Source organism: Anopheles coluzzii, chromosome X, assembly GCF_943734685.1.
Source record: "Anopheles coluzzii chromosome X, AcolN3, whole genome shotgun sequence".
Classification (NCBI taxonomy): Eukaryota; Metazoa; Arthropoda; class Insecta; order Diptera; family Culicidae; genus Anopheles; species Anopheles coluzzii.
This window is the reverse complement of record NC_064669.1, coordinates 16,051,897-16,064,487: the sequence shown is the minus strand read 5'-3', so window position 1 is coordinate 16,064,487 and position 12,591 is coordinate 16,051,897. Positions and strand designations below refer to the sequence as shown.

General features: G+C 40.7%; 1 protein-coding gene across 4 annotated transcripts in view; it reads right to left on the bottom strand.

Moving 5' to 3' along the window:
• LOC120956250 (protein amalgam) overlaps window positions 1-7,641 on the bottom strand; it is a 65,043-nt gene extending 57,402 nt beyond the window's left edge. For 2 of the 4 annotated variants that reach the window (XM_040377653.2, XM_040377660.2), the window contains exon 1: window positions 6,192-6,783. The gene's annotated coding sequence lies outside the window, so the exon portion shown is untranslated. The other 2 variants (XM_040377636.2, XM_040377644.2) reach the window with 2 other exon arrangements.
• Window positions 7,642-12,591: the final 4,950 nt, after the last annotated feature.

Here is a 12,591-nt window from a genome sequence, read left to right as displayed (position 1 = left end):
TTTCTTGTTGGTACCGCTAATCCTTGCAAACTGTATTTTGCAATGTTTTAGCACATTTCGAGAAAAATAATAATACAGGATAAAAATACACCTTTTGTTACATCCCATTTAACCAGAATCCAGCTGGTGTCCACAGATCCACAGTAACTGGACTTAGATTTCAAGGAAGTTGATAACAGGCGTAAAAATACAAGCAAATAATTCTGATACCATTTGATCGCGAATAATTGATGGCCGATTTTGTAAGAAAGAATTTTTATTGTTAATTATTATTAACGGTCGATTCGCTGGCACAGTGTTATTTCCTGTACTTCCCGAAAGAGGGCAACACAGACAGTGTTTAATGTGGTCAACGTCTACCATTGATCGGGTTGAGCATTCCCGAAGGATCCCGAAGAAAAAATAAATAATAAGACAGCTTGAAAACGCTTGTTTTTACTTAAATAATAATTAGCAACTGGCGAAAGAAAGAGCTCTGTTGCAGTGTGCAACACTTATTATTTCAGTAGGAAAACCCCACAAGTTTCATTAGTGTTTTTTTTTGCAAATTTGCATTTATTTATTTTATTTGAATCAAATCGATTTTTTTCACGTAATTATTAAATTCTCGCAATCGTGGTATCAAAACTTCGCGTTGAAAATTGCTAAAGAATCAAAATTATATTTTAGTTTTGCATACATAACATCGAATATCGATTTTGAGCATTCAAGAGAAATGTCCAAGAGTCGGGGTTTCTCCATGATCTTCTAGAAGTTCAGGAGACCTATCGATTTAATTTGTCACCAAAACCCAAGTGGAACATTGATCGAGAAACATTATTTGATCTTGAGATGACATTTTAAGTTGCACGTAATGAAATATTGTATTATTTTTTCTTCTTCTTCTTCTTCTTCTTTCATTTGACGTAACGTACTACGTGGGCATGCCGGCCTATGCAGGCTCACGAGACATCTTGTAGTATGTTGTGAAACAGTGCAAGATGTACCATGGAACCAACCCAATGATGCGTTTTAAAACAAAGATGTGTTTAAAAAAATAAATATTTATCATTGAAATGTGATAATTTCGTTATAAGGTATTAGATTTGTTAAACATCCACTAGAAAATTGCTAACCATTGGAATACTTTTAGCATATTTCAAAATTACCTGCTACAGTTTGAGAGGCAATATAACGCTCATTTTAATTTCGACTGCTAATCTCAAATGATTTTCCCTATGGATGTTCCCTATATCAATAATATAAATTTTCAAATCACAATTTAATAGTTTCGTGAAAGTCATTCCTTCAATCTAAAGTGTACATTTCGATCAATTATGACAAGACACACTTTTCGAATATTGGTATGGTTCAAACTGGATAGTTGTGTTTTAAATGTGTTTTTAGTATTTAAAAAAATATTGTTTTTTAAAACGGGACAAAACAACTAAACACAAAAAATAACAAAATGCAAACTAGCAAACATGATAAAACTTAAAGAAATAAAATATCTTTGGTTGTTGGCAAAAGTCTTTAGCTTTATGGCTATTCCGAAAAAGATTGCTTCACTTTTACAGGCAATAAAAAGTTTTTTTTTCAAGAAAATATACGTAAAAGATTTGGACCGTAAATGATGATTTGGAAGTTGGATCGTAACAAACATGTTTTTAAAATAAATTAATGAACCAAAGCAACGCGCATCCGTGAGAACGGAAAACAAATAAACAATTAAATAAAAAGCATCACTAAAGCATCAACATTAGTAAATTATGCAATTTGGCCATGGAAAAGAAACCAATAAAAAAGGACAGCATATTTATGTTCAGAGGCTTTCAAAAGAAAGTATATTTCTGATTTGAGAAATAATATGACGAAACGCAAATAAATTCATCCTATTTTTTCTATACAATAAATATGATCAAAATTTGAAGGTATTATGCAGCTTTAAATAAAGCTAAAGCTGTTTATGTTACAAACACCAGTAAAAATAAAAATGGCTTAAATGCACCCATCACACCTTGGATGGCACCAACACCCGCGCAACAGATGGTCCTTTTACGAAACAGAGCGAAGCTTCCTTCCCCGCCCCGTTCGGGTAGAGAAGCGTGCGAGACAGCGGGAAGTGAGAAATTATTCATAAGTGACAAACCTCGGGCCATTCCTTCTAAACCCACCAACCCACCCACCAGGCTCGGGGACACGCTTTCATTTAACCGACACGACGTACCGACGACGACGACGACACCCGGACGGCCCCGGAAGGTCCGGAACTCGATAAACTAATTATGAAGCATTTAACGAGTATTGCCGCTCCCACTCATCTCGTCCCGCCCGTGGGCGGCGATTGCCCCCGAACTAGCTCTCCCGCAGGAGCAGCGTGCGTGCGTGCCGTCGGTTAGAGAAATCAACAACAAGCGCTCGGTCGCACCCGGCTGAGCTAAAGCCCAGCTTGCGCCCAGCTTGAGGTTAGCATAATGATCGCGCGGCAGTGATTTCCGGTCTTACCTGGGGTTTACCAACGTTGTCGTTGTGTGTATGTGTGTATGCGAGCGAGCGAGAGAGAGAGAGAGAGAGAGAGAGAGAGAGAGAGAGAGAGAGAGAGAGAGAGAGAGAGAGAAAGAGAAAAAAGACAGCTCTAGCCGAATGGAGGCGACGATGACGATGGTGACCGTTTTCAATTATCACAAAATCAAATACGCCTATGAATCATAAAGGTGCTTGGGGTTTGTGGGTGTGGGTTGTGTTTACTCCTCCTCTACCTGCTTTGCTCTACCTTCCACTGCTTCCATTCATTGCAAAACGTTCCCATCCCACCACTGGCTGCATGCTGCAGAGTGGGGGAGGAAAGTAAAGCGATTATAATGGCGACAAGCGGATCGCTCGCACACCCTCGTCTCCAATGTGCGAGTATTTTCAGGCCACACTCGCTACCCCCTCAGTACGTGAGAATTCTCTAAAACCTAACCATTTCCTCGTCTATGCCGCGGCTCCCGCCTGTTCCCGGGAAGGCGCCACCATTCGGCACTGTTTGTTTTCTTTCACGAGCTGTCAGCTCAGCACACCCTAATATTCCCCACACGCCCGTTTAGTGTTCGCTCGTGGAGTTCCTCTATCGAGAAGGTTGATCGATTTGGAGTACCTGCGTGTGAGGGTGTGTGTGTGCGTGTGTGTGCCCTAGACTGGTTTGCATCTCTCGCCCGGGAGATGAGTGGTGCAGCTGGTGGCAAAAGGTGTATTTTGATGTTTGATTTGCACTGATTTATAGCGCTTTGATTATCGCCATGTCTAGCGGTTTCCGGTGCATCGACATTCACCCGCAGCCTGCCCATAGTGAACCCATTTGCCCCACCCAAACAGTTTCTGTGTGTGTATGTGCGTTGGTTATAGAGAAAGGGGAGGGGGGGTTTTATATTCAACGCGAGCCTGCTTGCCTCGCTTTTCACAGGCGCTGCCATCGAACACCGAAAACCGATTCGAACACAAACCGGGTTGTTCACGGTTGTTGCTCGATGTCCTTTTCGATCTTGCAATGTTTTGAGCTGGTTGGTGATTGGGAAAGGCATACAGCAGCGGGACGAAAATTGCAGTAAAGTGCCATGCAGTGCCATCCAACGCAGAAAGGGATTTCTAGTGCTCGGGCGAGCGAGCGCGTTTTGTGCCGTGCGTGTTTTGGGCGCACGGCGGGATTTAACTAGCACGCTGCCGAGACTGAAACATCGATGCTACCCCCTCCCCACCTCCGACCCTTCCTTTCCACCATAATCCATCCGCCCACGAAAAGGGTTGTTGTTTATCGAGCTGTATCAAATAATTTTGTGGTCGACAAGCACTGCCAGGGTTTTGCAAATCGTTTGATCCCTTTTCGCGATCTCGTGCGTTCGCGGGGGAACGTTTGGTAGACGACCTTCGTCCGCTACCCGGACCGTCCCCACCGACCGTGGTGATGGTATGGGATTTTGGGATTCAATTAGCAATACGCACTTTCACACACACACACATACATACACGCATAAAACCGAAGTGGACACCGCATTCGATACGGACAGTTTACTGGAGCGCGCGTTCGCTTAAAGGCTTTGCTCGATGTTTGACGGTGAGCTTGAACGGTCCCGCCTCAACTCCTCTGGCGTTTTAGGGCAGGTTTCTGTTTGTTCATTAGAAGTTTGCACCCAGTGCCCAGCCAGGCTAGCGGCGATGGCTCTAAGAAGCTTGCGACTAATTGTAGGCAGTATAGACGATTGCCACGGCGAGGCAAGGATTAGTAAAGTGTTTTCAATCATGCGCTTTTGTTTGCTGGGTTTAGGCGTTAAGCCAATGATTGTTGTGGCTTTAGGGGAGTATTAATTATAGCTATGGTTTGTGCGACCATTTTCCCAACGAGGGCTTGAGAAGATGGAATGTTTAACTAAAGGGAATGGAGTGCTTAAAGCAATGCAAACAATGTTTCTCTAGGCTTTGTAAAGCGTTATCGAATTCATTACGTTAATTGATTTAGCATGCCTTATTATTATTTTAAATAATTTTATTATTATTATTATTATTAATATAATAATAATAATAATAATAATAATTATTATTACTATGACAGGGTTTTCGATGATACTATTTACAGCGAGTTGTTGGTTTGTTCGTCCATATAATTGACTCTGTCAGCGAGATATTACATTGTTCTGAAGTAAGAGTTGAGATATTCGGCAATACTGCTGAACTTCCACTTTCTTACCCCTTGGACTGCAGTTTGGATTATTCTCATCAGTAGGCAAACAAACGGTTTTCGAAAAAAATATGTTAGTTTAATTTTTTTTTATTAAAATGCTTGGAAAATGATTATTTGTCACTTTTAGGGCATTTAGGAATACAAAACTATATTACTTGCTTTTTTGCTGGGTATAGACAAAACAAATGACAGCTCAACAGTATCGCCGAATATGTTTGGCTTTTGAATAATTCAAAATATGATATAGTAAATATATAATATATTGTATAATATCTCGTGGAAAGATTCAATTATGTTGCTTATTAACATGTTGATAAAATCATCGAAAATCCTGTATTAGCATACGATTCAATCCTTGATACATAAATTAAAGCATTGAAAAGATCTTGATTGAAGACCACTGCCAGGCGGCCCACTGGAGCAGAATTCTTGAGACGCAAAGATAATTTTAAAATAGGCTAGAATGTGTAAAGCGCCTATATCTAACTAAATAAAGACATAATCAGCGATACCGGTGAACTTGTTCGACGAGAAACATTCGTCGCTCATGAGTGGACAGGGTTGTACCAATAGGTTGACCAGTACAAAATCTATACGTTTTTCTAATTTTTGATCTAGAGGGCTATGAAATGACGTTTGTTAACCAAATTAAAGTCTTCTGACGCAAACATATTTTTGGTGAGAGAACATATATGTATTATTACAATAATGTTTAACATTACTGCCTACACTCTTTAGTACCGAAGGCATAGCGAAATCTTTTTTACTATTTTGACAAACAAAAACAACACTTCATTTTTGGCAATAATTTCGACCGATTGAACCATGCTCTTATGGCTTCCTGTCAAAGCAATAACTGACTCTCAATCCTTGGGTGGCAAGATAAGTTTTGCGTTTAGTTATAAAGAACAGAACGTTAAGCAACACGGCAAAACCTGCCCTCCCGGATAAAAATAAATAAAGAACATAACTAATTTGTTATTAAAGAATATTAAGTTGCCTAGTAGGTTGGATGGTAGGAACTCAATGATGGTTCTATAAAAGTTAGAAAGTTTCAAATGCAAAAAGATGCCAAATTAAACGTTAGTCTTATTGAGCTTTGTTGAACACTCAAGAATGTAAGATGCTATTTTGCTGATATTCATCCATCAACTAATGCCAAATACCAAACGGGGTACAATCAGAGCACATGGTAGAGAAGGTAGAAAAATTGTATTGCCCAGCTTGTGGGGATTTACATGTCTGTTAAAGTTGTGTTAAATTAATGACACCTTGATAGTAATGCTACTGTAGGGCAGTTTTTTATGCAAAGTTGTTTATTATAAATTTTCTTTGGAATAGTATTCAAAGGAATGTTGTAGGATACAAAACATTTCGTAACTTTTTGTATCATTTCCAGCTCGTAGCAAAACCAACCATTTGACCGATGCTTACAGACAGATTTGCTCTTCGAAAAAGCAGTTTAAATATGCAGTTTGGTAAAAGAAACACTTACTGCCCGTCTCTCAAGTACAGTGCAGCGATCATCTCGTGCCGTACCCCATCACGCCAAGCTTTTCTTCCATCGCGTATTCGCCCTGGCGTATTTTTAGTGTGCGCTCAGCGACTCTTGCGACCGAGTGTTTGATTGAAGCGCAGAGTGTGGTTGATCGTGTCTGTACGGGACGAGGGGCTGCTTTGCGATGGGTGATGACTTGGGCACGCAAGGTTTTGTTTAAATTTGTTCTCTCATTGCACTTATCCGTTTAGTAAGTTCCGATCGTGCGTTAAAATTAATTTACGTAACTAGGTACACTGCATTCAGAACGAAATTAAAATTAAATTACATTCTTCAATGTGTGCCTAGAAAAAAAAACATCGCTAACTAGGTCGTTAAAAATTAAATCCCAAAGCACGCCCTTCGCACTTTTGCACTTCAGCTGAACAGACCAACTCAGTTCTCCCGTAGACGAAGGCCGATTATTAATGGGAGACGCGCGTTCAAGAGACTTCAATTGAAGAACGAAAAGAAACCAGCCCGACGACGCTGGGCTGTCCGGTGTGTGTTTTTCCACATCGTACCAGATCAGATGCCGCTTGCTTCGCAGCGGAACTCACGTTTTGAATTATCTCGATCGTTGCGCGGCAAAAAAGCGGACTCTTTCGAACGGGCTAGGGAAGTTATCCTTTCCTTGAAGATAATTATCCTTGCAATCCACTACTGCTAACCACACGTTCACAGACGCACAAAGCACTACAACTGATTTAACACGATCTACAAGCAGCTATAAGCTTAAATTTTGCAGCTTTGTTCCACTTTCCGACACGGATGAATGATTTTATAATTAATTTATTACTGTTGTTGAGAAACTGCTTGCACACTCAGAACACTTTTCTACAGAGCACTGAACAATTGAACTGCTGCGGGAAATGTTTGCGATATAGGTAACAGCTATGCACGGTGTCTTTCCACCATTTTGATGATAGCAATTAAATTCCGGACCTCACTGACTCTGGCCGGAATAGATGCATATAACGACTGTATTTAATCGTCTAGTAGCTTTTTGAAATTGTGGCAAAAATTCACTTTTTTGAGAAGATTTAGTTGAAAACTTTGAATCTGTAAGTTGCAAAAAAACAATCACATTTTACGACACTTTCTTTAGCAATTTGAGATTTTATTGCAAAACGACTATGATTTCTAGCACGTTGATCGCATGATCTGATAAAGTTTTTCGAGCAAATCTTTCACTTGTATAGTAAAACACCTCAGCATCTGCTCGCTGATCTGATCGCATACGATCTTGTTCACGGTACTCGTACAAATATACAGAGCCAAACACTGTTTATCACGCCGTATCAACCGAGCGCACGTGAACGGACACGCGCTAAAGCACACCAGCGGAAGACACGAGCGTCAACAAACCTTTTTCGCACGACCGTTTGACAGTACAGCTAATGCGATACTGGAGCGCGCACGCACTGACATCTGCCAGCACAGGCACGGGACCGGAGCCGTTCGGCTCTGCATGTTTCGTTCTAGTGCGTGTGTCTGTGTGTGTGTGCTACTCCTTGGAGGGCGGTCACGTTGTAATCGAAGCTTGCGATAGGCTTCGGGCGCTCTGGCTCCCCCGGCGGCGGGTAGGCAGCGTCCCCGACGCATCGGTGAATGCCGAAATGAACCGAACAGCATTCGGCAGTGAACCTTCGTGTCAGTTGAAATCGCTCCTTGCGTTTCACAGTGAGATTTTGGTGGATGGACATAATTGAAGAAAAATGTATTAAAATGCTTGTACGTAAGCAGTATGATAAAAATTTGACTATAAATATCAAAGTGGGTATAGGGACTAGGTGGGCTTATAGGTTTGGCGGGAAGGCCATATTGGACGAACGAATGACAGGAGGGGATTCGATTGTGATACGTAGTTTTTCATCCACACTACGACACATCAACCAAAACAGCCATTGGAATTCTCACGCATACATCAACAAATGATCGAATCCCCTCCTGTCATTTCGTTTTCATTTTTCTACAGCACGGCTGTCAAATTGTTCGGGATAAGCCCATCTGTATAATAAACCCACTTTGATAAATATAAACGCATGCTTCCAACTTTCTCTGTCCAGTTTAGTCCAGCCTACGTAAATTTTAACAACATTGTACCAACAGCCTACAAAATAATTGATTCTCGATTATCCATTAAACAACATTTGGAAAACCAACAAGCCGTAAAGTAAACCAAACTCTGAAATGTATTCACGCTACTCATCCAATTTCAGACTTATTTATTGTATTAGGCTGCAGTACCTCATACGTTCATGTTTCCAATATGCTAGTGTTGGATATTAGAAAATTACCAAAGACAAAGACTCTATTTATGTTGTTCGACGCATTTTCGCTTTAAACAACTACCTCTCTATGAAACGCGATACAAGCATTGGTGGGCTTGATTGCTTGATACTTGATTATAATTTAATTTAAGTAAAATATTGTTGATACTTTGCTGCTTGTAAAGATCTGAAACTGTTATGAACTAGGTGTTTTATAAGCGGCTTAACTTTATTTAAAAAAAATATAACAATATTGTTTTAAAAAAGGTAACTTACAATGCAATGCAAAAATATAAATTAAAGTTCACACGATCACAGCTATAACACACTTTCTCCAGCGAGAAAACCATGAGTTGTTATTGTTGTTTAATTTTTTTTTATTAAAGAAGGACGGTATAATCTAAGAATTTCTAGAATACGTTCAAATGTAATGGATCTATCCAGTTTAAGATTATTTTCTTAACAGTTTCTTCAATTAATCTTTTCTTTAAGCTCTTTTCATTCGCGAGCTTTATCATCTCATCCGTTTTTTTAATCATTCTTTACACTTTTCCCTTTTGTAGTTATCTTCATTCATTCATTAACATTGTACATCACTTTATGTCTTTTTGCAGCAATTTTATTAAAATACACGCATAAATAATAGGATAAGTAAATTTTAAATATTAAATTAACTTAATTGTTCTTGAAATATTCTTCTTTCGCTTCCGTTGACATTTTAACGCCTTCAAGTATGCAACCCGCTCATCGGATCGTTCATATTTGACCATGCTTCTGTTCGAAAAACTGCCCACAGTGCTCACCTTCGCAATATTCATGCCCATCAAACATTCATTTTCACTCAGCATGAACTGCGCTGGTTCATTCGTGCTCCTCTTTCACCAAACGTATTTCAATGGGCGTTCGGTTCTCGGTACCGGTATTTCTGCGCATTCTTTGCCTCGGGAGGGGGGGGACACAAAAACAACAACAACAAAATAAAAAAAATAAAAATAAAACACTAGTTCATCAGCCAGCCGTCCAGTATGGTTGAAGCACGAACAGAAAGCTTCCTATCGCTGGGAACGATGTGAAAATGAACCAGCTAACGATCGTCATCTTCGAGTGAGGGAGGTCGAATGTCACGTTGCTCTTGAAATGTTTTTGTACTTTTTTTGTGCGCACATTTTTTGTTGCTTATGTTATTTTTTGTTATTTTTAGTATTTTCTGGGCCTTTTCTTGCTTTGTTTGAAATACATAAAAAGTTCTTTATTGTGGTTTTGAGTGCGTACTTGATTGGAAAGGGCATTATAGGCTCTCAAGCGATCGGCATCCGTCTCGAGCTAGCTTATGGGCGTGTGCGACATATTGAATACAGAGAAAAATTAGGTGTTGATCTGTTGTTTGTTCTTAATGCTACTCCTCACCACCGGGATTGTACTGTACCCGGCACAACTCAGACCAGTGTATACGTTACGAATAAACGAATTGAGCTCAATACCTTACCAAAACCACGCTTAAACTCTACAACGCTCTACACCCACCAACACTGCAGCGCATGTTAACAGCGAGTTGATGACAACGGCAGTCCCCCATACAGCAGCACCCTCCGGTATCGTTGCCCGTTTTTATGACTTTAATCCAAGCAGCCCCTAGCTCCCACACGGTTCGCCCCAGATAATTCCTGTGCCTCGTGTGTCACGTAATTTGGGTTACTTTATATTGTTTTAAAGTGCGATTCACCTCCCGATCCACCCGCGTCACTGCTCCTCTTGTTCGGTCAAAATCCCTGCCAAATGCCTACTGGCAACCCATTTCCGTGAGATAGCGCCCAGCAATCACGGAACGAGGAAGGGGAACAGTGAGGCAGCGAGTGGAGAAAAATTGGAACAAAAAATTAATTTTCACCGCCATTCCCCCACAATGAATGTATCCTGCCCTGGTGCTTTTCAAGGCCCCTGCTTGCTTTCCCTGCCAAGCTCGGTTGGCATTCTTGGCCGGGGCCTGGAATGTGAGATTTTCATCCGGAAAATTGAAAGGAGCAAGATGAGAGGAAGGATGCGCAACGGAAGATGCTTTTTTGTTTTGTTTTATTGAGTTGATGATTTTTTTACTTATACTCCTCTCCCTCTTTTGTTGGGTTCGCTTATCCACCGTCTCCCGAAAAAAACTGATGTTCGAACGTGTAGATGTATCGCTTTTTTTTCAAAACACTTTTCCAGGTTAATTCATACACGTCCACCCTCATACAATCCAACTGCCGCTCGCAACGTAAAGTATTTCGTATTGCATCGATCCGGCAAGTTCAAGTTTGTTTATTTAAATCTATACGTGGCGGCGTGCGGTGCACATTTCACTCCTCCCCCATGCTCCTCCAAAACCAAACTAAACAAAACCAAAAAACTCCCACAACCCAGGCTGGTAGAACGGTGACGCTGACAGTGCGCGCGACACGTGACATCTCGTTACCGGCGTTGTTTTGTTCTAGTGGGGTCGGTTTTGTCAATTTCGCCACCCGAATCGGCATGGTTGAGAAGGGGAAGGGGGGAGGAGGGGTAAATAAAGGAGGAATAGAGACAGAGAAGAAAAACGAGCAAGGGAGAACAACTTTACTTAGTCCGAGTGAGAAACGAATGTGACAAAATGGGGCCGGGGAGGGGGCAGAAGCGTGCCTGACCTCGACCTGCCGCCGTCGGTCGGCTTATTTATCTGATTTTATACATTCTTATTCTGATCGTGCATTCCCGGCAGGTAGGACGGGGTTGTACCTTTCGTCGCTTGCCGTAACCCTTTCCCACTACCGTGCTCATTGTATCTCTCTTTTTGTACCTGGGCGACACAGCAGACAGCACACTGATTTAAGGACCATACAGTTGCTTTAAGTGTGGCAAAAACTGTTTCCCTTGCTATTAGAATCGGCGAAATGGATGCCCGTTTGCTCACATACTTTTTTTTCGAAAGCTGTTAAGGACTCAAGTGAGTAGCATACATTAGCGCGACTGCTTCTTTACTTTTAGCACCTGCCGACAAGAAGCGGTACCACTCTTACCTAACCTCATTGTACCAGAGAGCACGATAATTAAAGCATCCTCTACTTTTGTGTGCTTGTATGTTTGACAGTATGCGTAACTTTTTACTGCTGTATTGTTTTTTGTACTCACGTCCCTGGATTGAAGGGCCCAACTGAGCACTTGGGAATTCGCTGGGAACGGTGAGCCACAAATAGTGGAGCAAACGAACGAGCTGACCAGAATTTCGTAGCACCTCGCAGTGCGAAACTTTTGCTTTATTTATGGAATTTTTTGTATGACACACAACATTTTGTATGTCGTAGCTGCATGCATGCTTACACCTGCCTCCATGAACCATCAGGGGTTTGGGTGCTGACTTAACATAACTAGCGGACACCGATAATGAATAGCAGGGGGAATAGCTCGGATGCTTGAACGAATGTGAACGTTTTAAACATTTCATTGTTAGGCTGGAAGGGGCCAACGTCTTGAGATTATTGTCGATAAACATTATTAAAAATCATAGTTGAAACCCTAAAGAAACAACACATGTAAACAACAGCTTCATCACGTGGTAAATACGGTTTGTGATGAACATTGCATACTTTTTGGGGTAGACCTACGAGTTCAGAGTAGGGTTTGGGAGTAGAAGGAAAAATAAAAATCTCTGTAATAAAATACCAGTAAAGGTTGATTAGTGGATTATTTCTAGCGGTTGCTTGGATGCTTTTTATTAAGCCTGCATCCATACAATGGCAAACGCTTGGGCTATGGAAAATGCAGCTTTAGCTAAAAAATGATATAAATTACAGAATTCAAAGAATTCAATTGCTAAATGCGTTGTAGTTGGTATGCTTTTAGTTCAACGCACGATAGTTTGCTGACCATTAAATTAAAAAGCATTCGTTTGTTTGAAAAAAAAATGGGTTTTGAAAAAATCTCTAAAATCGCATTGCCTATAATGAAAGACTTTGGTTTTTTTTTTGTATGAAAAAAACGTGCTGACTAATAAGTAAATATTCAATAGCAGTCAATCAAATTTCAATCAGTGAGTTCAAGCTGTATATACATTTATGCATGGTTTTTTGAGATTT